This window comes from Canis lupus, chromosome 16 (genome assembly GCF_011100685.1).
Source record: "Canis lupus familiaris isolate Mischka breed German Shepherd chromosome 16, alternate assembly UU_Cfam_GSD_1.0, whole genome shotgun sequence".
NCBI classification, from domain to species: domain Eukaryota; kingdom Metazoa; phylum Chordata; class Mammalia; order Carnivora; family Canidae; genus Canis; species Canis lupus.
The window spans coordinates 20,149,089-20,173,276 of record NC_049237.1 but is presented as its reverse complement, the minus strand read 5'-3'; the positions used below and the strand labels follow the sequence as shown (position 1 = coordinate 20,173,276).

At 38.5% G+C, this 24,188-nt stretch overlaps 1 protein-coding gene and 1 long non-coding RNA gene across 9 annotated transcripts in view; both read left to right on the top strand.

Annotated features, from left to right (window-relative positions):
• The window catches only part of LMBR1 (limb development membrane protein 1), a 147,102-nt gene that overhangs the window by 1,469 nt on the left and 121,445 nt on the right, over positions 1-24,188 (top strand). The window lies entirely within an intron of this gene.
• LOC111090263 lies at positions 744-17,520 on the top strand. The gene is made up of 3 exons (XR_005371389.1): positions 744-811; positions 12,878-13,093; positions 15,970-17,520. It is a non-coding gene; the product is annotated as an uncharacterized LOC111090263 (long non-coding RNA).

Genomic DNA, 24,188 nt, shown 5'->3' with positions numbered 1-24,188 from the left:
CTACTCCAAGATTATGAAGATATTCTCTGATTTACTCTTCCCATTTAGAGCTGCAGTTCATCTGGAATTTATTTTGTGTGTGTTTTGAGGTAGGAGTCGTTTTTTTCCATCTGGATGTCCTGTCACTTTAGCACATACGACCTTTGTCATGAATTGGGTAACTATAATTGTCAGGTTAATTTTGTAATCCATGCTGTTCTATCGATCTGTTTGCTTTTTGGCTTTACTTTTTAGTTAATTAGATGTTCTGTCATTGGATTGAGAAAGGGACCCATGTTATAGTAGTCAGGTGCTTTGTTACCTCTGCTACTGTGAAAACAACATAGTTTTGGTGCTGATTTTAAAGTTCTTTAGTTCTGTCCCTTGTCATCCGGCTTCCTCTGAGCCAGCACCCCTGGGTGATGAATGTACTTCACCCTCTACAGAGGCTCTACAGACACTGAACAGGCTCATTAGGGTTCTAGTCTTTGGCATTCTGTTTTCAAATTATTCATATTCAGAGTGAATATAAATATTTGAGTTTTCTCTATGACTTGTTGCTGATTCTTTTAATTAACCTTTTTTTTTTTTTGGTTTTACCATGTAATGCTAGAAGTTTTACCTTTTTTTTCCTGATAAAATATGCATAGCTTATGATTGACATTGTTAAGTGTATAGTCCAGTGGCTTAAGTACATTCACATCATTGTGCAACCGTCACCACTGCCCATCTCTAGAACTTTGCTGTCATTCCAAACGGAACTCCTTTCCTTTCTCCTTCCAGCTCTTGGTAACCATCATTCTTTCAATCTCTATGAATTTGACTATCCCAGGTATCTCATATAAGTAGGATTGTACAGTATTTGTCCTTTCATGTCTGGCTTATTTCACTCAGCATAATGTTTTCAAGGTTTCATGCATTTTGTAGCATGTGTCAGAATTTTTTTTCCTTTTTGGCATTGGATAATATTCACTTGTATGGACATATGACATTTTGTTTATCCATTCATTCATCAGTGGACATTTGGGTTGTTTCCTGGTCTTTGTAAATAGTGCTGCTGTGAACATGGGTGTAGAAATATCTCTTTGAGACTTTGCATTCAATATTTTTTTGATATATGCATACTCAGAAGTGGAATTGTGAGATCACTTGGTAATTTTTTGTTTAATTTTTTGAAAAACTGCCATGCTGTTTTCCACAGTGGTTGTGTCATTTCACATTCCCATTAGCAGTGCTCCAGGATTCCAGTTTCTTCACCAACACAGGTTATTTTCTGTTGTTTTACAGAATAATAGTTATCCTAATGGATGTGTAATGGTATCTCATCTTGGCCTTTATGTGCATTTCCCATATGATTAGTGATGTTGAGCATTATTTTATGTGCTTTCTGATCATTTGTGTATCTTCTTTGGAGAAATATTTGTTTGAGTAGTTTGCCCTTTTTTTTTTTTAAGTTTTTAAATTGGAGTTCAAGTTGCCAACATATAGCATAACACCCAGTGCTCATCCCACCAAGTGCCCCCCTCAGTGCCCATCACCCAGTCACCCCAACCCCCCGCCCACCTCCCCTTCCACTACCCCTTGTTCATTTCTCAGAGTTAGGTGTCTCTCATGTTTTGTCACCTTCACTGATATTTTCATTCATTTTCTCTCCTTTCCCTTTATTTCCTTTCATTAATTTTTATATACCCCAAATGAATGAGACCATATAATGTTTGTCCTTCTCCGATTGACTTACTTCACTCAGCATAATATCCTCCAGGTCCATCCACATCGAAGCAAATGGTGGGTATTTGTCGTTTCTAATGGCCGAGTAATATTCCATTGTATACATATACCACATCTTCTTTATCCATTCATCTTTCAATGGACACCGACTTTGCCTGTTTTTGAATTGACTTGTTGTTGACTTTCAGAAGTTCTTTATATATTCTGGATATTAGTCCCTCATTAAATGTCAGATTTTCAAATATTTCTTCCCATTCTGTGGGTTGTCTTTTTACTCTATTGATAGTGTTCTTTGATGCACAGAAATTGTTAATTTTGATGAAGTTCATTTTATGCATTTTTTCTTTTTTGCTTATGCTTTTGGTGTTATATTCAAGAAATCATCATCAAATCCAATGTCATGAAGATACCTACCTATGCTTTCTTCTTAGAGTTTTATAGTTTTAACTCTTAACATTTGGGGTCTTTGATCCATTCTTTTTTTTTTTTTTTTTTAAGATTTTGTTTATTCATGAGAGAGAGAGGGAGAGAGGTAGAGACAGGCAGAGGGAGAAGCAGGCTGCATGCAGGGAGCCTGATGTGGGACTCGATCCAGGGTCTCCAGGATCAGGCCCTGGGCTGAAGGCGGTGCTAAACCGCTAAGCCATCCGGGCTGCCCATCTCTCTCTTTTTTTAGGTAGGTTCCAGGCCTAGCACAGAGCCCAACATGGGGCTTGAACTCACAACCCTGAGTTCAGACCTGAGCTGAGATCAAGAGCCGGTCGCTTAACCAGCCCTGGTATATGTTTTTAAGGTGCATTTACTTAGTTGGTATCCTCCAAGTGGTTTTCTTACGTTGGTGCCACCGATAGAGCTATTACTTTAAAAGGGTCACAGATTAATATATAACTGTACCAAAAAATCCCTGTAATTCCGTCACTAAATTAATAAATAACATTTATTGAGTGCTTCCTATGCTTACTAGGTATCTAACTTGAGTCTCCCAATAAGCACAGCATGTGGCCAAGGTGGCACAGTCAGCATGGATGGAACCAGACTTTAAATCCAGGCAGGCTGATTTCACAGCCTGTACTGTATTTACAGTCCTATAAAATTTAAATCTCTACCATAACAGGGTTATGTGGGATCCAACTAGGTTGGGTACATAAAATACTTGTGGTAAGGCTAATGAAAGGACCAAAGAGAACCTATGAAATTAGCTGGCAGGGAATTTTGAGGTCTAGCTGCACAATTTGAATTCTTCCTTTTTCTCGCTATGGTTTAAGCTCCCTAACTTGGCTGTAGTATGTTTGAGAACAGTTCTGGGATTCACTAGGACTTTTACAACAGTAGAGATTTTAGGGCCCTCTAATTTACTTTGCTTCCTTTTGGCCAAATAGAATGGGAAAATAATGGAGATGCCAGGAATCATCCTCTCTCTACTGCTTCCCTGGGGTGGGGGTGGGGGGTTACCTGCCTTTTTCTACCAGGGTCTTGCCTTCATCTCCATGACTTACTCTTTGTGCTGCAGATAAAAACTTTAGCCCTTGCATCTTGAGAATAGGGGTTGGGCAGAAGATGGGAGCCAATCATTAATCTTGTACTGAAATTTGGAATGCAGTTGTCTGGAGGTCTGTAGACTTCTCTGGGCTTTGTCACTGCCCTCCAGCCAAAGACCACTGGGAATATACCTGTATATGTATGTGGTTGGACAAGTTGGGTTGATTGCATGTTGCAGTAAGAAAAAATGTGTACCATCGGGAACTATAGGGTGTTTCAATAAAAGAGCCTTAAAAGGAACTTCTAAAAATAGGATTTGGGCTTGTGTTGGGTGATTTGGAAAGGTTTAAGGAGATGGGGCTTTGATCTGTATTGGATGCTGTTAAGAAGCAGAGATAATTCTATGATTGAGTATCTTAATCTTATGTAGGAGGAGAGAAGTCAGGGTGGGGTGAAGTTAAAAGTAGTTGGTAAAGAAGCAAGTCATTCATATAAGCCATAGTGGGGAAATATTTGGTCAATTTTATGATTTGGAATTTTTTTTTTTTTTTTTTTTTTTTTTTTTGCTTTGTTCAGGCTTGATTACGGTGGTGTTGTTTATTGTTTGTCCATTATGGTCACAGAGTGCCCATCTCTGATGTTACTGTGCTCTGCACTTGTTTATTTTCAAGAGAAGAAACATCAAGGCCAGCCGTGAATGCCTCACTCTGAGCTGCTAGCCAGTTTATAGCAACAACAAGGCCCAGCTGATAGTAGCAGGCCAGCTTCCAGGTGTCAGGGCTGCTTTTCTTTTTCTCAGTGTGGTCCATGAAGTCTTAGAGTGGAATGGTGTAGTAGATACAAATCCAATAGCTGACATATATAGATTTTATAACATAAGTGAGTGGAAAGGAATGGGATAGAGGTATAGAGGATTCTTTGTATTTGATTTTGATAAACTGGGTTAAATGAATTTCCCCTGGTAGGTGGTACAGTAGCCCATTAAGATGTTCATGTGGTAATCTCTGGAACCCATTGTTATCATACGTGGCAGAAGGGACTTTGCAGATGTGATTACCTTAAGGGAGAGATTGTCCTAGAGTATCTGGGTGAGTGCAGTATAATCACAAGGATCCATATAAGACGGAGATGGGAGAGTCAGAGTTAGAGAAGATGTGAGAACCAGCAGAGGGTAGAGTGAAGCACTTTTAAGATAAGTCAAGGAAAGTGAATTGGCCTCCAGAAGCTGGAAAGTCAAGGAAATGGATTCTCCCTAGAGTCTCCAGAAGGAACTAGCCTTGCTAACATCTTGATTTTAGCCCAGTGATACCTATGTTGGATTTGTGACCTTTAGAACTATGAGCTAATAAATTTGTGTTAAGTCACTAAGTTTGTGGTAATTAGTTAGAGCAGCCAGCCACTCAGAATCCTTCATCAGGAGGCTTTGACCTTCACAGTTCTCCTTGTGAGTATATCTCACTTCTCTCTAGTTATGTGCTGAAGGCTGAAGGAGACTGAGGGATTTCTAATTGCATGCGAGATGTTTTTTCTTGTTATTTCCGTCTTAAGTGATAACTGGAAGTATATTTCCTAAGACGTATAGGCATCCAAAGAATTGTCATGTCATTTCAGCACGATTTCTAGTGTTAGTTTTCCTTTTATTTCCAAGCTAATGGCATACAGTAGGATAGAATATAAAATCTCTGAGAGCTGTGTACTTTGTTTTATTCTCTACAGTATTTGTAGAATTGTAGATATTCACTCATGATGTTAAGGTTTTGAAGATTATATCCAAATGTAGTAATATAGGTTGATTTTCTGAAAACCGTGGTGGTAATGTAATTCAAGGAACTTAAGGCATTGTAAGAAAAAAAACAGACACAAGGTGATAAAGTTCAGAATTTATCTTTGAAAGCCCTTGTGTTTTAACACTTAAGATGGAATAATTCAGAAAGGGCACGTAATAAAGACAATAAATTTTAATTTTACACTGTTGATATCTGTTATCTGGTGTGTTAGAATCTTTGGAATCTTGTTTCCTAGAATTTCAGTAGGATCCTTGTAATGCATTTTGGATTGTTTTGAATAATATGCATTATTATCTGTTCTTCTGTCCTTTTATCTGTCCTTCTATCCAGACATCCTTCTGATTTTTGGCTCAGGGTTGTTGACTCCTGGGACCCAGCTTCTCACTATCTTTCTACTGGCACAGAAGAACTTGTGTGCTGGAGGTGAGAGACGCTGTGGGTGTCCTTTCCCAGATGTTGGGGTGTAGAACCTTAGCTCTTTGCGTGATGAATCCATGTCAGAGCACCTGGTATCTTTTCTGTACCCGTTCTCCTACTGCCTCCACAGACAGTAGTGGGGTGCCTTCTGCAGCTTAAATTTGCCTTCCCAAGATGACATCATAAAAACTATTTCCCTGTCATCTCAGTTTGTTTTTTTTTTTTTTTTTTTTTTTTTTAGTATATGTGCTGCTGAAGCGAGCACTCAGTTTGTTTTTTCATTGCTGACCCATCTCCACCAGGAATGACTTGAAATTTGAGGATGCCAGAATTTTTTGTTTTTTATATATTTATTTTTAAGGTTGTATTTATTTATTCATTAGAGACACAGAGAGAGAGGCAGAGATCCAGGGAGAGGGAGAAGCAGGCTCCTCGCAGGAAGCCCGATGTGGGACTCGATCCCAGGACCAGGATCATGCCCTGAGCTGAAGGCAGATGCTCACCCAACTGAGCCACCCAAGCATCCCAATTTTTTGTTTTATTTTTATTTAATTTTTTTTAATTTTTTGTTTTAAAAAAGCTTTGTGGAATTAAATTTGCAGGAACTGCACAAATTGTGTGAGGGGAAATTGAAGTTGGAGAGGGAATACAATATCATTTTCTTTTCTTTTTTTTTTTTTAAATTTTTATTTATTTATGATAGTCACACAGAGAGAGAGAGAGAGAGGCAGAGACACAGGCAGAGGGAGAAGCAGGCTCCATGCACCTGGAGCCCGACGTGGGATTCGATCCCGGGTCTCCAGGATCGCGCCCTGGGCCAAAGGCAGGCGCTAAACCGCTGCGCCACCCAGGGATCCCCATTTTCTTTTCTTTGTGGGTCTTTTGGTGGCAGGACTGATGATAAAACTTGTAGTGTTTTGGGGGCATCCGGGTGGCTCCGTGGGTTAAGTGTCTGCCTTTCAGCTCAGGTTATGGTCCCAGGGTCCTGAGATTGAGCTCTGCATTGGGCTGCCTGCTCAACAGGAAGCTTGCTTCTCCCTCTCCCTCTGCTTGCTGCTCCCCCTGCTTGTGTGCGCTCTCTCTCTCTCTCTCTCTCTCTCTCAAATAAACAAAATCTTAAAAAAGAAAAAAAGGCAAAAAGCTTGTAGTGTTTCAGTTGTGTAGGTCATAGATTTTCTAGATAGAATTGTTAGTTATTCTGATATTTAATTAATAAATCAATTTTTTTGTATATCTTCGTCGGGGCTTAGGATTCAGGAATATTCTGCATACCCTATAATTAATTAATTTTTTAGAGTGAGGGAGAGGGTAAGAGTGAGCAGGGGGTTGGGGGCAGAGGAAGAGAAAAAAATCTTAAGCAGGCTCCCAGTAAAGAGCTTGATGAAGGGCTCGATCTCATGACCTGGAGATCATGCCTGGAGCCAAAACCAAGAGTCAGACACTTACTGAATGAGCTGCCCAGGTGCCTCTCCCATACCCTTTAAAGTACAGTTTTTGGCCTTTAGAAGTCATTCATCTAACATTGTTTTAATTTTCCTCCGATCTATGTCTATATCTTTCAAAGAGCACCATAACTAAATATGGAATTTGACAAAAAGCTGAGCATCTAAGACTGCAAGGAGGGTTGTTTCACTAGCATACTAATTCATGCTTCTATAGTGATTCTATGGGATTGATCTATGAGTTTGTTGATGTTATTTGAGTATCAGATGTATTAGGCCTGTACTGTTTTTATTCGTAGTTAATTCTTTTTTTCAAAACCCCAAATTTTAACCTTTATATTTTATTGACAACCTGAGCTTCTCTTTATTGCACAGCAGTACTGAAAGCTGAACAAGGAGGCAGATTTGTTGGGTTTGGAACAGGGCAGTGTAGGTTCCAGTCATATCTTTCCTATTTAGTAGCTGTGTGATACTGGGCAAGTTGCTTAATCTCTTGGAATCTTAATTTTCTTGTCCATGAAAATGGGAATTATAACATCACCTTAAAGATGTGAGAGTTAAGTGAGATAATGCTGGGAAAGTGCTTGGCATGGTACTAGAGATGTGATCATTACTTAGTACCTTGGGATTTATTATTTCTGTTGACTTTGATGTATTGAATTAAGTTTTTTTAAGAATAGATGATTTTTGAATGAGTTTCAGAGTTCTAGTTACCAAGAGCACTTGATGTAACTTTGTTAACTTGAAGGACATCTAGAAAATGAAAGAGCAAGGTGATGGGAAATTTTTTCTTCATGTTCATATTTTGCTTTTGCTTCTGTACTTACACTCCAGGAAGTTCCATGTAGTAGCTTTTAAATATGTTCCAGGGCTGGCTACATAATTTTGGAAGCCCAATTCAAAATGAAAATACAGATTCTTTATTCAAAAAGCAGGAAAAAAATGCTGTTAAAAGTATTTTAGTACTTGAGCACTTGGGTGGCTCAGTGGTTGAATGTCTGCCTTTGGTTCAGATTGTGATCTTGGGGTCCTGTCCTGGCATCAAGTCTAGCATCAGGCTCCCTGTGGGAAGCCTGCTTCTCTCTCTGCCTGTGTTTCTGCCTCTTTCTGTGTCTCTCATGAATAAAAAAAACCAAAAAACAAAAAACAAAAAAACAACAACACAAAAACCAAAACTAAAATATAAAGCTTTTTCTTTTATTATGTGTTTTTCCCCTAAATTGCTGTGGTGCTTTTTGTTTAGTGTTCAATGTTATCCTAAATAAAAAAAAAAAAAAAACTATTTTAATTCCAGTATAGTTACTGTGTTATATTAGTTTGGGGTATACAATATAATGATTCACCAATTCCATGTATTACCCAGTGCTCATCAAGTTAAGTGTGTTAATCCCCTCATGTATTTCACTCATCTCCTCCCTGGCAACCATCTGTTTGTTCTCTGTAGTTGAGTAGTTTCTTGATTTGTCTCTTTATTTCCTTTGTCCATTTGTTTTGTTTCTTAAATTCCATATGTGAGTGAACTCATGTGATATTTGTTTTCTTTGACTTATTTCCCTTAGCATTATACTCTCTAGATACATGCATGCTCTTGCAAATGGCAGAATTTCATGCTTTTTTATGGCTAAGTAATATTCCATTATGTCTGTCTCACATCTTTTTCCATTCGTCAGTCCATAGACATTTGGGCTGCTTTCATAGTTGACTATTGCAGACAATGCTGCAGTAAACATAGGGGTGCATATATCCCTTCAAATTAGTATTTTTATATTCTCTGGGTAATACCCAGATCGAAGGGTAGTTCTATTTTTATTATTTATTTATTTTATTTATTTATTCAAGAGAGAGAGAGAGAGGGAGAGAGAGAGAGGCAGAGACAGAGACACAGGCAGAGGGAGAAGCAGGCTCCATGCAGGGAGCCCTACATGGGACTCGATCCAGGGACTCCAGGATCATGCCCTGGGCTGAAGACAGGTGCTAAACTGCTAAGCCACTCAGACGTCCCTTATTTTTTATTTTTAAAGATTAAAAAAAATTATTCATTTGAGACAGAGAGATACAGAGGGAGAGAGAGCGCATGAACAGGGCAGAGACAGAGGCAGAGGGAGGAGTAGGCTCCCCACTGAGCCAGGAGCCTGACATGGGGCTTGATCTCAGGACCGAGAAATCACGATCTGAGCTGAAGGCAGATGCCTAACCATCTGAGCCACCCAGGCGCCCCGTCCCCTATTTTTATTTTTTTAAGGATCCTCCATAACTGTTTTCCACAATGGCTACACCAGTTTGCATTCCCACCACAGTGCCCAAGGGTTTTTTATTTTACTCCATATGCCAACACTTTTTGTTTCTCGTGTTTTTTATTTTAGCCATTCTGACAGGTGTGATGTGACATCTTAATGTGATTTTTGATTTGCATTTCCCTGATGAGCGATGTTGACCATCTTTTCAGGTCTGTTGGCCATCTGGATGTCTTCTTTGGAGAAATGTTTGTTCATGACTTCTGTCCATTTTTTAATTGGATTATTTGTTTTTTGGGTGTTGTATAAGGTTTTAAATAAAGACTTACCTTTATCAGATATATCATTTGCAAATATCTTCTATTACATAGATTGTCTTTTAGTTTTGTTGGTTGTTTCCTTTACTGTACAGAAACTTTTTATTTTGATGTAGTCCCAGTAGTTTATTTTTGCTTTTGCTTCCTTTGCCTCAGGAGACATATCTAGAAGAATGTTGCTATTGCCAATGCCATAGAAATTACTGCCTGTGTCCTCTTCTAGGTCTTTCAAGGTTTTGGGTCTCACATTTAGATCCTTAATCCATTTTGAGTTTATTTTTGTGTGTGGCCTAAGAAAGTGGTCCAGTTTTATTCTTATACATGTAGCTATCCAGTTTCCCAAGAGTACTTGTTGAAGAAACTGTGTTTTTCCCATTGCATATTCTTGCCTCCTTTGTTAAAAATTAATTGGCCATGTAGTTGTGGGTTTATTTCTGGGTTTTCTATTCAGTTCCTTTGATCTTTGTGTCTATTTTTGTGCCAGTACCATACAGTTTTGATTACTACAGCTCTGTAGTAAAACTTGGACGTGAATGTTCTCTTGAAATCTGGAATTGTGATACGTCCAGCTTTCTTTTTCTTTTTCAGGATTACTTTGTTTATTCAGGGTCTTTGGTGGTTTCATACACATTTTTAGGATTGTTCTGTGAAACATTATTTTTATAAGGATTGCATTATATCTGTAGATTGCTTTAATAATATAAAAATTTTAACAATATTTGTTCTTATAATCCATAAGCATAGAATGTCTTTCGATTTTTTGTGTTGTTTCAGTTTCTTTCATCAATGTTTTAGAGTTTTCAGAGTACAGGTCTTTCCCCTCCTTCATTAAGCGTATTCCTAGGTATTATTTTTGTTGCACTTATAAATTGGATTTTCTTAATTTCTTTCTGCTGCTTCATTATTAGTATATAAAAATAATGCAATACTATTTTTATTTTTATTTATTTATTTAAAGATTTTATTTATTCATGAGAGACACGGAGAGAGAGAAAGAGAGAGAGAGACATAGACACAGGCAGAGGGAGAAGCAGGCTCCACGCAGAGAGCCGGATGTGGGACTTGATCCCGGGACCCAGGGACCACGCACCAGACCGAAGGCAGGCGCCAAACCACTGAGCCACGCAGGGATCCCCTGCAATACTAGTTTTAAATGCAAATGTAAGAGCATTGAACCCATGTGGAATCACTGAAATTATGCAATTTATACTTAACAGTTCATATATGTATATGTATTTTGTGCTCACCAGAGCACATGTGTGATGCCATGGAAATGCCTCACAAAACAAACTCAACTGTTTTTTTTTAACTGTTTTTTTTTTTTTTTAAAGCTTTACTGAGATATGATTCACATGCTGTATAATTCACCCATTTCAGTGGCTTTTAGTGTATTCAGGAGTTGGGTTGCCATCACCACAATCTAATCCTGGAATATTTTTGTCTCTAGCAGAAACCTTATACCTATTAGTAGTCATTCTCCATTTACCCCTGAATTCTCTTCTCTACAGTCCTAGGGAACCACTAATCTTTGTGTCCGTATGAATTTGCCCATTTTGGATATTTTGTATAAATTGAATCATGCAATATATGTTTTTTGGTGTGTCTAGCTTCTTTCAATTAGCAGGATGTTTTCAGGATTCATCTATATTGTTGCATGCATCAATATTCCATTCTTTTTTGTGATCAAATAATATTTCATTATATAGGGATCCCTGGGTGGCGCAGCGGTTTGGCGCCTGCCTTTGGCCCAGGGCGCGATCCTGGAGACCCGGGATCGAATCCCACGTCAGGCTCCCGGTGCATGGAGCCTGCTTCTCCCTCTGCCTGTGTCTCTGCCTCTCTCTCTCTCTCTCTCTCTGTGACTATCATAAATAAATAAAAAAAAATTAAAAAAAAATATTTCATTATATGGATGTGCCACATTTTGTTTATTCATTCTTTAGTTGATGGACCTTTAGGTTTTTTCCACTTTTTGGCTCTTATGAAAAATGTTGCTGTGAACATTTATATACAAGTTTTTATGTGGATGTATGTTTTCATTTTTCTTGTGTGGAATTGCTGGGTTGTATGATGATACCTCTATGTTGAATATTTTGAGGAACTGTCAAACTATTTTCCAAAGTTGAGACACCATTTCACATTTTTACCACTAATGTATGAGAGTTTCAGTTTCTCAACATCCTCTTTAATACTTGTTATTAACTGTCATTTTGATTTTTAATTTTAGTCATCCTAGTGAGTATAAAGTGTTATTTCATTGTGTGTGTGTCTATGTTAAAGTTTTATTTATTTAAGTAATCTCTACACGCCAGCAGGGCTTGAACTTATAACCCCAAGATCAAGATTTGTACACTGAGTGAACCAGCCACACACCCTTTATTATGGTTTTGATTTTCATTTCCCTGATGACTAGTGATATTGAACATCTTCCATGTGCTTCTTGTTCATTTGTGTATCTTCTTTGGGGGGAGTGTTTATTCAGATTCTTTGTTCTTTTTCAAATTGGGTTTTTCTGTTATTTTCTTATTATTGATTTGTAAGAAATCCTTATATATTTTGGACATAATGCCCTTATCAAACACATGACTTCCATATATTTTCTTCTATGCTGTGGGTCATCTTTTCACTTTATTGATTGTACCACAAAGGTTTTTAATCTTGTTGAAATACAGTTTACCTAAAATATTTTTTTGATCATTTTTTTAAAAAGATTGTATTTATTTATTCATGGGAGACAGAGAGACAGAGACACAGGCAGAGAGAGAAGTGGGCTCCCTGCAGGGAGCCCAGTGTGGGACTCAATCCCAGGACCCTGGGATCATGACCTGAGCCAAAGGCAGATGCTCAACCACTGAGCCACCCAGGAACCCCCTTTTTGGTCACTTTTGTATTTATGTCATATTCTAGAAGGCCTTGCCAACCAAAGTCATAAAGACTCCTGTACTTTTTTCCAAGAATTTTATAATTTTAGGTGTCACATTTATATCTGTGATCTACTTTGAGTTAATTCTTGTGTATAGTAAGGAAAGGGGAATATATCTTTGGTGAGCTAATAACTCTTCTGATTTCTTTCTTTTTTAAAAAAATATTTTATTTATTTATTCATGAGAGACACAGAGAGAGAGCAAGGCAGAAGAGACACAGGCAGAGGGAGAAGCAGGCTCCATGCAGGGAGCCCGAAGTGGGATTCGATCCTGGGTCTCCGGGATCACGCCCTGGGCTGAAGGTGGCGCTAAACTGCTGAGCCACCCAGGCTGCTCAACTCTTCTGATTTCTAGCTCATTTTTAAATTCTTTTTATTTTTTTGAGTTTTAAGAGTTCTTTCTATATTTTAGACTCAACTTCTTTGTTGGTTGGCTGTGTGTTTTGTACAAATTTCCTACCAGCTTGTGGCTTGTCTTCTTCTCTTACTAGTATCTTTCACAGAGCAGAAGTTTTTAATTATAATCCTGTCCAATTTATCATTTTTTAAATTCATGTATTATGTTTTTCAGGTCATATCTAAAAAGTCCTTGGGTGGCTCAGTGGTTGAGCATCTGCCTTTGGCTAAGGGCATGATGATAAAATTAAGCAGCCATTTCTAACAAAAATGCTAAATAAGATGGAAGTTAATGACAATTACTTAAATATTTGTTAAACAAAAAAACAACAGGAAACATTATACTGTGGAAAATCAAAAGCCATTTCCATTATCATGAGGAAAGAGACAGGTATGTCTGCTATTATTATTATTAGACATTATTTTCAACATCCTGGGAATTTTGGAGGCTAATAAGAAAATTAATATTGATTATAATTATTGGAAAAGAAGGTGATCTCTTTTAACTAGTGATATGATCACATAACTAGAAAACCATGAGATTCTGAAATTATGAGGGAGTTTGATAAATTGACCAGAAACAGTAACTATACCGAAGTCAAAAGCTTTTCTCTGTACTAGCAATCACCAGCCACAAGTCAAAATAAGAAAAATATTCACATTAACACAAAAACTAAAACAGAACTAAACACAGAAGGAATAAAGACTGTATGCAGAAAACCATTAAAATCTTATGAAGGGGGATCCCTGGGTGGCGCAGCGGTTTAGCGCCTGCCTTTGGCCCAGGGCGCGATCCTGGAGACCCGGGATCGAATCCCACGTCAGGCTCCCGGTGCATGGAGCCTGCTTCTCCCTCTGCCTGTGTCTCTGCCTCTCTCTCTCTCTGTGACTATCATAAATAAATAAAAATTAAAAAAAAAAAAAATAAAATCTTATGAAGGGTATGAAACATGATGTAACAAATGAAAGGATAATCACATTTCTGGAGGGAAAAGACAAAAAAAATGCTGAAGTTAACTCTTCCAAAATTAATTTATATATTTAATGCAGTTGCAATTAGAGCCAGAATGTTTTTATTATTTTATTTTTGGAATTGAGTAAAAATGATCTTAAAATTTATATGGAAGATTGTTTAAATTTTTGCCTCAAAAAAAGAAAAAAAAACAAACCTGCAACAAGCCTAGGAAATTATAAAAAATGAAACTCCTAGAGAGAAATTTGCCCAGAGAGCAAATACACTATATGGTCATTATTATTAAAAAAAAATGCATGTTGTTGTTACAGAAATTGGCAGAGAACAAAGAATCATTTAAAAAAATTTTTTTAATAATAAATTTATTTTCTATTGGTGCTCAATTTGCCAACATACAGAATAACACCCAGTACTCATCCCGTCAAGTGCCCCCCTTAGTGCCCGTCACCCATTCACCCCCACCCCTGCCCTCCTCCCCTTCCACCACCCCTAGTTCGTTTCCCAGAGTTAGGAGTCTTCGTGGAGAACAAAGAATCATAATGGAGAGTCAGAACTGTGTCCTAGCGTACTTGGTAATCAGTCTACAGCAAAAACAGTTACTGTCAGTGGGAAAAGATGGTTTATTTAATAAACTGTGTGGGCCTAATCACTCACCATTCAGAGACACAATGTGAAACTGAACTCCCATATCACATATATGAACATCAGTTTCAGGTGGATGAGGAGAACTAACCTTATACCTCTGATTGCACACGCTGGGAATAACTTGGAGCCAGCAGGGATGGAGAGCTATACACCAGGTGGTTTTTCCTGCAGGCTACCTGAGGAAATGGTAAAGTTGTCAGAGAGAGTGTGTAACAACAGTAGGACTATAAGCCAAAAATAATAGAGAAAAAATGTGAGATATTTCCACATAAAAATAGTAAGTATATAATCTGACTAAAATTATTTAAGATGTGTAGATATACATAGAGGTGTGGAAGAAGGTACTTATTTCAGAGTAGTGGAGTTTCATATTTTTACCCTTTTACCTTCTTCCTGAATACGCTGAATTTTTTAAAAGTTTTTTTTTTTTTTTAAAGTAATCTCTATACCCAATGTGAGGCTCTGACTTATAACCCTGAGATCAAGAGTCTCATGCTCTACTGACTGAGCCAGCCAGGTGGCCCTGAATACATTGAATTTTTAATGATAAGGATTTTTATTTATATAATTGGGAAAAGTAACACAATTTTTTGTATGAATAAAATATATTCTAATAACCATGCTGGAAAGCAATATGACAGAGTATTTATATACTATGATTCAATAATCTTACTCCTGGGAATTTAAATTATGTTTGTTTCAAAAAAGTGGCTTGTATGCATTAAAATTTTCATTATCTCATTATCTTAAACCATGACAAACTAAAGAGAATCATTTCTCTATTGTTAAATAGGTTTTCTTTACTACTGATGATGATGTTAATAGTAACAACAATAATAGTAATAGCAACTTCTAGAGAATTTAAGAACAGGAAAGATCTTGTCAGCTCCACTTCTGGTAAAAAGCTGATAAAGCAAAAAGTAAAGATTTAAGTTCTTAGAGAGTTACCCAAGAGTGTAACAAGGAGTAGTAATATAATAAATGTCAGAAGTGGAAGTGGTAGTAGTGGTAATAGTCATTGTACTGGTATAAATTCTCAGTATCAGAAAGCTTAGTAGGTAAATTCTGAACTTCTGTATTGGGTAGTCAGTATATATTGTTAATGTTGGTAAATGAAACATTTCCTAGTATGGAAATCACTTAGAAAAACAACAGATTGCCTATGGAGGAGAGTTGGATGGGAGTCCTTTTTTTAAAAATTTTTATTTATTTATGATAGTCACACAGAGAGAGAGAGGCAGAGACATAGGCAGAGGGAGAAGGAGGCTCCATGCACCGGGAGCCCGACGTGGGACTCAATCCCGGGTCTCCAGGATCACGCCCTGGGCCAAAGGCAGGCGCTAAACTGCTGCGCCACCCAGGGATCCCCCTTTTTTTTTTTTTTTAAGATTATTTATTTATTTGAATGAGAGAGCGAGCATGTGAGTAGGAGGAGGGATAGAGGGAGAGAGAGAGATCTCAAGCAGACCCCATGCTGAGTGTGGAGCCAGATGTGGGGCTTGATCTCACGACCCCAAGATCATGACCTGAGCAGAAACCAAGAGGCGGCCACTTAACTGACTTAGCTACCTAGGCACCCCTGGGGTCTTAAGATCTGTATTACATCCATGTATATCTCTTTTTTTTTTTTTAATTTTTATTTATGATAGTCACACACAGAGAGAATGAGAGAGAGAGAGGCAGAGACACAGACAGAGGGAGAAGCAGGCTCCATGCACCGGGAGCCCGACGTGGGATTCGATCCCGGGTCTCCAGGATCGCGCCCTGGGCCAAAGGCAGGCGCCAAACCGCTGCGCCACCCAGGGATCCCTACATCCATGTATATCTCTGACACAATTTTTAAGTCATCCCTTAGAGATTTAGATACAATACCTTGACTTGAACATTTACATCATTTGTAAAAATTAACACCAAATAAATTTTTTACGTTATTTCCTTTTTCCAAATACAACATTCATTTCTTAGACCGTTGGTTCTTAACTGGGTCTCCAAAACATTATTTCCTTTTTCCACATACAACATTCATTTCTTAGACCGATGGTTCTTAACTGGGTCTCCAAAGGAAACATAGCACTATTAACTGCTGGGGGGCGGATTATGTGTTGGTATCTAGTGGGTAGAGGACCAAAATGATGCTAAACTCCTACGTTGCAAAGGACTCCTGTGGCAACAAGGAATTATTTGGTCTGAAATGTTAACAGTGCCAGGGTGGAGGAAGTCTTTTTTTTAAACTAACTGCCAAAAAATACATAAGATAAGCACAGAAATAGTTACATATACGACACAGTTTGAATAGCCTCTTACAAGTAATGCTTATTTTCTATTTTAAGTTGGCATAGTAGGGAATGTTTATATTAATTGGTACACTGTAATAACTGAATTCCTTTCTCTTTTAAAAAAAATTAGGAGGCACTTTAAGAGATTAAAGGACAGATCATTCCAAACTACTTAGTATTAAAAAAGGGAGAGAAAGCACTTTCCATTGTGATCTTACACCTGTGTTTTTTTAAAAAAAGGATTAAAATAATTTTTACTATGTCAACCAAAAATTTATATTTGAAATTAAAAGTAAAACAATACACATTACAAAGAAGCCCTGGGATAACTCATCTGGATTAAATCTATGCAGAGACTGCATATTAGAGGGAGATTCCCAAGCACCTGCCAAATGAGAAATCCAAAGAGAGTTCCCCACAGAGACTAAACTATTTTTAAAACAGTATTTTACATCATATACACATATACACAAAAATAATTCCCAGGTAAATCAAAGACCTAAAAGTAAGAGATAAAATCATAAAACATAGATGACTTTTGGTTTCCAGTTCAACTTGAAAAGAGCTTGGAAATCATCCTTCCCATCCTCTAACAGCAAGAAAAGCTGAAGAATTTGAAAATCCGCACTCTTCTTAGAGTCATCAGAGAATTGAGATTATAGGGCACATTGCTGCCTTGAAATCTGGAAAGAGAGGTAGATACTGAGAACCACAGCTTACCCAGAACAAAAGCCTATATAGCAGAAACCTGCTAAGTAGCTAGTACTCGTAGGAACACTTAGCTATAATCAATTAATTGATGGAGGCTTAGTGTGGATTAGCTAGAGAATTTGAACCTCCAGAGGTCCAGTCTTCTTAAGGGATGCTCCCACACTTTAATGAGTTTTACTTTAGGAGCTCTGCTAGGTTCTCAGGGTAAACAAACAAAACAACCACAAAAAAACCCCTGTGCTTCTGGAGAGACAGGAGTGGGGGGGGGGGGGGGAGGGGAGGTGGAGGGGGGGAGGGAAAGTAACCATTCTAGAAAATGTCCAGAACATTTTTTTTAATAATAAATTTATTTTTTATTGGAGTTCAATTTGCCAACATACAGAATAACACCCAGTGCTCATCCCGTCAAATGCCCCCCTCAGTGCCTGCCACCCATTCACCCCCACCTCCCGCCCTCCTCCCCTTCCACCACCCCTAGTTCGTTTCCCAGAGTTAGGAGTCTTCATGTTCTGTCTGCCCAGAACATTTTGTTCACCTTTGACAAAAGGCTTGTCCTCAAGGGAAATTGTTTTTTTACCAGAACCACCCCTTTCCACTAGTCTGTCAGATTTCTATAGAACAGGGGATTACAGCTAAAACTGCAAGTCCCAGACTCTCTTTAAGAGGAAGTTCCTGGAGGAAATGAAAGGCAAAGGGAAGGACATTCTAGCCTCTGGTCCCTACAGCTACATCAAACAGTAAACAGCCTGACTCACAGCCAGAAATACCTCACTGAAGACCTATTTACCCCAATTCCTTTTATCCTATATATAATGTCTGACTTTTAACAAAAAATGACGACAAACTAAAAGGCAAAAAATACAGTTGGAAGAGACAAAGCAAGTACCAGAAGCAGACTTAGATATGACAGAGATTTGGCGATAACCACAATTTGAAATAACTAATAAATATGCCAAGAGCTGTAATGGAAACAGTGTACAACGTGGAAGAACAGATGGATAATGTAAGCAAAGAGATGGAAACTTTAGGAAAGAATCAAGGAGTGGTAGAAATAAACTGTATTAGAATGAGAGGGATGCTGGGTGACTCAGCCATTGAGCGTCTGCCTTCGACTCAAGGAGTGATCCTGGAGTCCCAGGGTTGAGTCCCACATTGGGCTCCCTGTGTGGAGTCTGCTTCTCCCTCTGCCTGTGTCTCTGCCTCTCTCTCTGTGTCTCTCATGAATAAATAAATAAAATCTTAAAAAAAAAAAAAAAGAAACAATCTGGGTAGGCCTGTATCTTTTAAAGAAACTGAATCAGCAAATGACCTTTTTTTTTTAAGATTTATTTATTTATTCATAGACACACACACACACACACACACACACACACAGACAGAGACACAGGCAGAGGGAGAAGCAGGCACCATGCAGAGAGCCTGACGTGGGACTCGATCCAGGGTCTCCAGGATCACGCCCTTCGGCTGCAGGCGGCGCTAAACCACTGTGCCACCAGGGCTGCCCAGCAAATGACCTTCTAAACACCAGTCCTAGATGGTTTCTTTTTTCTTTTCTTTTTTTTTTTTTTAAAAGATTTATTTATTTATTCATGAGACAGACACACACACACACACACACACACACACACACACACACAGAGGCAGAGACACAGGCAGAGGGAGAAGCAGGCTCCATGCAGATAGCCTGATGCAGGACTTGATCCCGGGACTCCAGGACTACCACGACCTGGGCCGAAGGCAGGCGCTAAACTGCTGAGCCACCCAGGGATCCCCTCCTAGATGGTTTCATTGGTGAAATCTACCAGTCATTTAAAGAAGAAGTGATAGCAATTCTCTGTAATCTCTTACAGGACATTCTAGGAGGCTGGCATTACTTTAATACTGAAATTGGACGAAAAGTTTGCAATAAAGGAAAGCTATAGATCAGTTTTTGTTGAGTATAAATGCACAGTTCTGCAAAAAAAAAAAATTAGCAAACTAAATCCAACAGCATATCAAAAGAATTATTATACACCATGACCAAGTGGAATTTATTCCAAGCATTTAGGGCTGGTTCAACATTCAAAGATCACTTAGTATAATCCATCGTATCAACAGACTCAAGAAGGAACAACATATAATACTATCAGTATCGTATCAGAGAAAGCATTTGACAAAATCCAACACCCATTTTATGAAAAAAGCTCTCAATAAACCAAGAATAGAGGGGAACTTCCTCAGCTTGATAACATCCACAAAATATCTACAGCTAACTTCATACCTTAATGATGAGAAACCAGAAGCTTTCCCACTAGGATCAGGAACAAGGCATGGATATCCCCCCTCTTCTCACTGCTTTTCAACACTGCACTGGACGTCCTAGGTAATGCAGTGAGAAAAGGAAAGGAACTGATAAGTGTACAAATTGGGAAGAGAAAAAGCAGACTGTTTTCATTCTCAGATAACATGATAGTCTAGGTAGAAAATCCCAAAAAGTCAGTAACAACAACACAAAACTGGGATTAATAAGAGTTTATAGCCGGATATTAAGATACCACATTAATACACAAAAGTCCATTACTGTCCTGTATACCAGGATGAAAAATTGAAATTTGAAATTAAAAATACAAGTCTATTAACATTACCATGAAGATGGGGCACCTGGGTGGCTCAGTGGTTGATCATCTGCCTTTGGTTCAGCGTGTGATCTCCAGGTCCTGACAGGGAGCCTGCTTCTCCCTCTGCCTATGTCTCTGTTTCTCTCTCTCGGTCTCTCATGAATAAATAAATAAAATCTTTAAAACAGCAACAACAAAAAAACCTCCAAAAAACCATTAGCATGAAGAAAAAAAGTGCTTAGATATAAAGCTAACAAAACGTTTACTTGATCTATATGAGGAAAACTATACTCTGATGAAATAAACATCAAAGAAGATCTGAATTAGTGGAGAGCTATTCCTCTCCTGGAAGGAAGACTTAATATCACTTAGATCTCAGTACTTAACTATTTATTGAGTGAGTAAACTTGGTAGGAAATAGTTATAAAGCAGTTTAATTGTCTCTCACTGATGCTTACAAGGATCATGTGTTGGATCTGTGTTCCCTTCCTTTGGTGACAACTTTGGCTTATCAATTGCCTTATGGTTACTCGCACATATTGAAAAATCAAGTCCAGTCTAATTTAAACTTCTACCATTCGTCCTATTCAAAATGTCTTCCCTGTGCCCTGATTGTGCCTGATGAAGGGAAGGAACCAGCACTGGGAAGGAGTCCAATTTACTCAGTTTATTTTAAAATTATTTATCTAGGCACTAAGGAAGATTTAAGAGATATATAAGATAGTTCCTGTTTGTATTAGTACCTTTAATGTGCCTAAACTATATATAATAAAAAGTTTAGGAGACAATTTACATGAAACGTTTAATGGAAATCTGTGGTTGTGCTAAAGTATTGTGAACTAGGAGTATTGTGGGGGTCCAAAAAGAGGCGGGCTTTGTGGGTAGAATAGTTGTGCTTGGGTGTAGAACACGAAGGACAGAATGAGTGACAACTGGTTCTGGTGCCAGCTTCTCAAATAAAGCTGTCTTTCCTTTACATTTTGCTGGAGTCTAGGTCTCAGAAGGGCTTTAGAGAAACTTTGTTGGTGATTTACAGTGTAAGAGTATACAGAATCTGAAGTCTCAGTAAGTAATAGAGTGTAATATTGTAGATGACATTAATGAACTTGATATTACTTCCTGTGATAATCTTGAAATATAGAATGTTTGCTCCTTGTTTATGAGGAAATTCTGTTTTACCCTTATTGAAACACAAGTTGATGGACACAAGGCCATTTATCATGATGGTGCTAATAACATAAAAGTGGATATCAGCTTGTGTTTCAAAGTCATGTTACTTGTTCTGGAGATAGAGCATTGGTATTTTGTTTTCTTACCTCTTTGAAAGGTGGTTTGTTGCAGTTATAAACAAACAATGAACATATGCAAATATATCTGAAAAGAATGCTTTGAGCTGCTGGCAAAGAAATATTCGGTGTATTTTTAATCAAATAGGGTTTTATTTTTCTTGTAAAAGTCTGGAAGAATGATATATGGTACATACTATAGATGGATGAACCTTGTAAATATCATGCTAAGGAAGGAAGCCGGACACAAAACAGCATGTTTTCAGTTGTATGAAATATCTGAAATACGCAAATCCATAGAAACAGAAAGCAGATTACTAGTTGTGAGGGTCTGGGACATTGGGATGACAGAACATGGATGTATAGGGGTATACAGCATTGAGTATGATAAACCCACTTATTTACTAGAGTAATCTTGATACTTTTAAAGATTCATATTATTATGTATTTGGTTTACATTTATTTATTCTTTCACAGTGAATTGAAGACTCCCAACTAAAGTAGTAGTTACATTTTCCCTTGCATTTTCAAATTGTGGTCTAGGGATTTCTGGGGGTTGATGGTTAAAATCCTGGGAACGGATTAGTTTACCAGTGAAGAGATTGTGGATTGAGAATAGTTTTCTGGCTTGGCCTTGAAATCATAGAGTAATAGTATGTTTTGTTTTGTTTGTATTAGAAGAATATATTTAAAGGCTGGCAGGAAAAGGGAAGCTAGTGGTGGAGACTGGGTGAATAATCAGAGAAGGAGGACCATTGCTGAAATAGAAGGGGCTGCTCAGAGGTCAGGTGGAATTGTGAGAGTGAAATTTGGCTGTTAAGATCTTCACTGACCACTGCCAGAGCGCTTGGAGTTGGGCAGTGGACGTCAAGTCAGATCTGTGATTGGAGGAGTGAGTGAGTAATACCCAGTGCAAGTCTCCCAAGTAGAGGCTGTGGAGGAGGGGAGGAGAAAATAGGGCAGTTCTTAGAATCCTCAAGCCTCTGCTTTTACCTGCAGCTTCCTCAGCATCCGAGAACCAGGCTGTCATGTTGGGCATCAGCAGTGGGCCTCCTGTGTAGCTCTGAGGTTCGGCTTGGGCTTGCCTGGAACTGTGAAGTCCATTTCATCTTACTGTGGCTCTCACTTCTGTTCTCTGTTTATGGAGTCATCCTCCTGTGTGACTTCTGTCTCCACTCTACGTGTAACTCTTATTTAAGGAACTTGCTTCAAGTTCACTGAAAAATGGAAGCCATCAAAAGGGAGCATTTTTGTGCTTTACCACACGTTTGCTTACCTACTTGCTATGGAACATTAATGTTCTGTTCTCTCCTGCTTTTGCTCTTCTTCCTTCTGACTAGGGATACATTTATTTTTAGCTCCTCACCTTAAACACATTGCTTTAGCACTTCTCCTTTTTCTTTCTTGCATCAATAATTTTTCTCTCTACCTGATTATTATTGCAACTATGTGTAACTTTTCTCATCTTAAAAAAAAAAGCAAACTCTCTTAGCAGTTCCCATCACATTTCTTTTGCTTCCCTTTATCATAAAATTCCTAGAAAGAGATATATACATTTTGTTTCCAGTTCTTCTGTCTTAATTTACTTCAGTCAGGGTTTTGTATTCATTACTCCAGAAAAACAGCTCTTGTCAAGGTCACTGATAACCACCATGTTGCTAAATCCAGTTGTCAATTCTCAGTGCTCATCTTACTTGGCCTGTCAGCAGCATTTGACACGGCTGGTAATTCCCTTTTCCTACATGAGCTTTTTTCATTTGGCTTTTGGGACATCACAGTCTCTTGTTTGCCTCCTGTCTGCTGACTGCTGCTTCTCAGCTATTGCTTATTCCTTCCATCAAGTTGACTTGTAAATATTTGAGAGCTTTGGGGCTTGGTTCTCCGACTTCTCTGGCAGTACTCACTCCCTAGGATAGAAATCTCATCTGGCCTAGGGCTTTGAATATCTATCTCCTTATGTCCCCTCTGCCCCTCACCTTAAAAAAAAAAAAAAATCCTAGTGAGGCTCCTTCCCTGGACCGTACAGATTTTTAAATCCAGCCCTTTCCACCTGAGTGAATAATAAGTATTTCACATTCAGCATTATAAACTGTATTTTTTACTTCCAATGCCAAATAATTTTACTCATAATCTTTCCTGACTCCGGAAATACCCACTATCTCTTTCCAGGTTCATAGGCCAAGCCTTATCCCTGCAAGCCCTGTCAAGTCTGTTTTCAAAACATACCCAGAACTTGATAATTTTTGATATTTCTGCTACACAGGTCCACGTGACATCTCTTCTAGATGATTGCAGTACACTCCTAACTGGTCTGTTTGCTTCAGGCCTTAACCCTTCTAAGTTATTTTCCACATTGTACCTGGAGTGAGTCTTTTGTACTCTGTCAGGTCCTATCACCCGTCTGCTCAGCATGCCAGTGGTTTCTCATATCACTCAGGGTAAAAACCAACACTTACTTCACTGTTTGTGAGACTGACAGTTAATACGAACTACCTGACCTCATCTCTCACTTCTTTCCTCTCACTGTAGGAACACACCAGAGCTTTCCCGGTCTCAGACCCTTGCTGTGACTGTTTTCTGTGCCTTGAGTACGCTCCTTCCAGATTTCTGCATGTCTTGCTTTCTTTTCTCCCAAAGGCCTTCCTCAGATGTTACCTTATTAGTGAGATGTGTCCCTATTCCCCTAGACCTGCACCAATCGTCATTTGCCCTGCTGACACTCCCTGTTTGAATCCTGCACCCATCATCATGTGCCCCACTGACACTCCCTATTCCTCTAATCCTGCACCAGTTGTCATGTGCCCCGCTGACACTCCCTATTCCCTTAATCCTGCACCAATCATCATGTGCCCTGCTGACACTCACTATTCCCCTAAACCTGCACCAAGCAGCATTTGCCCTGTTGGCTATTGATTGGCTGTTTTCTTAGTTGAATATAAGCTCAGTGAGGGCGAGAACTTTGTTTTCTTTGCTCTTCTGTTCCCAGTTCTAAAAAGAG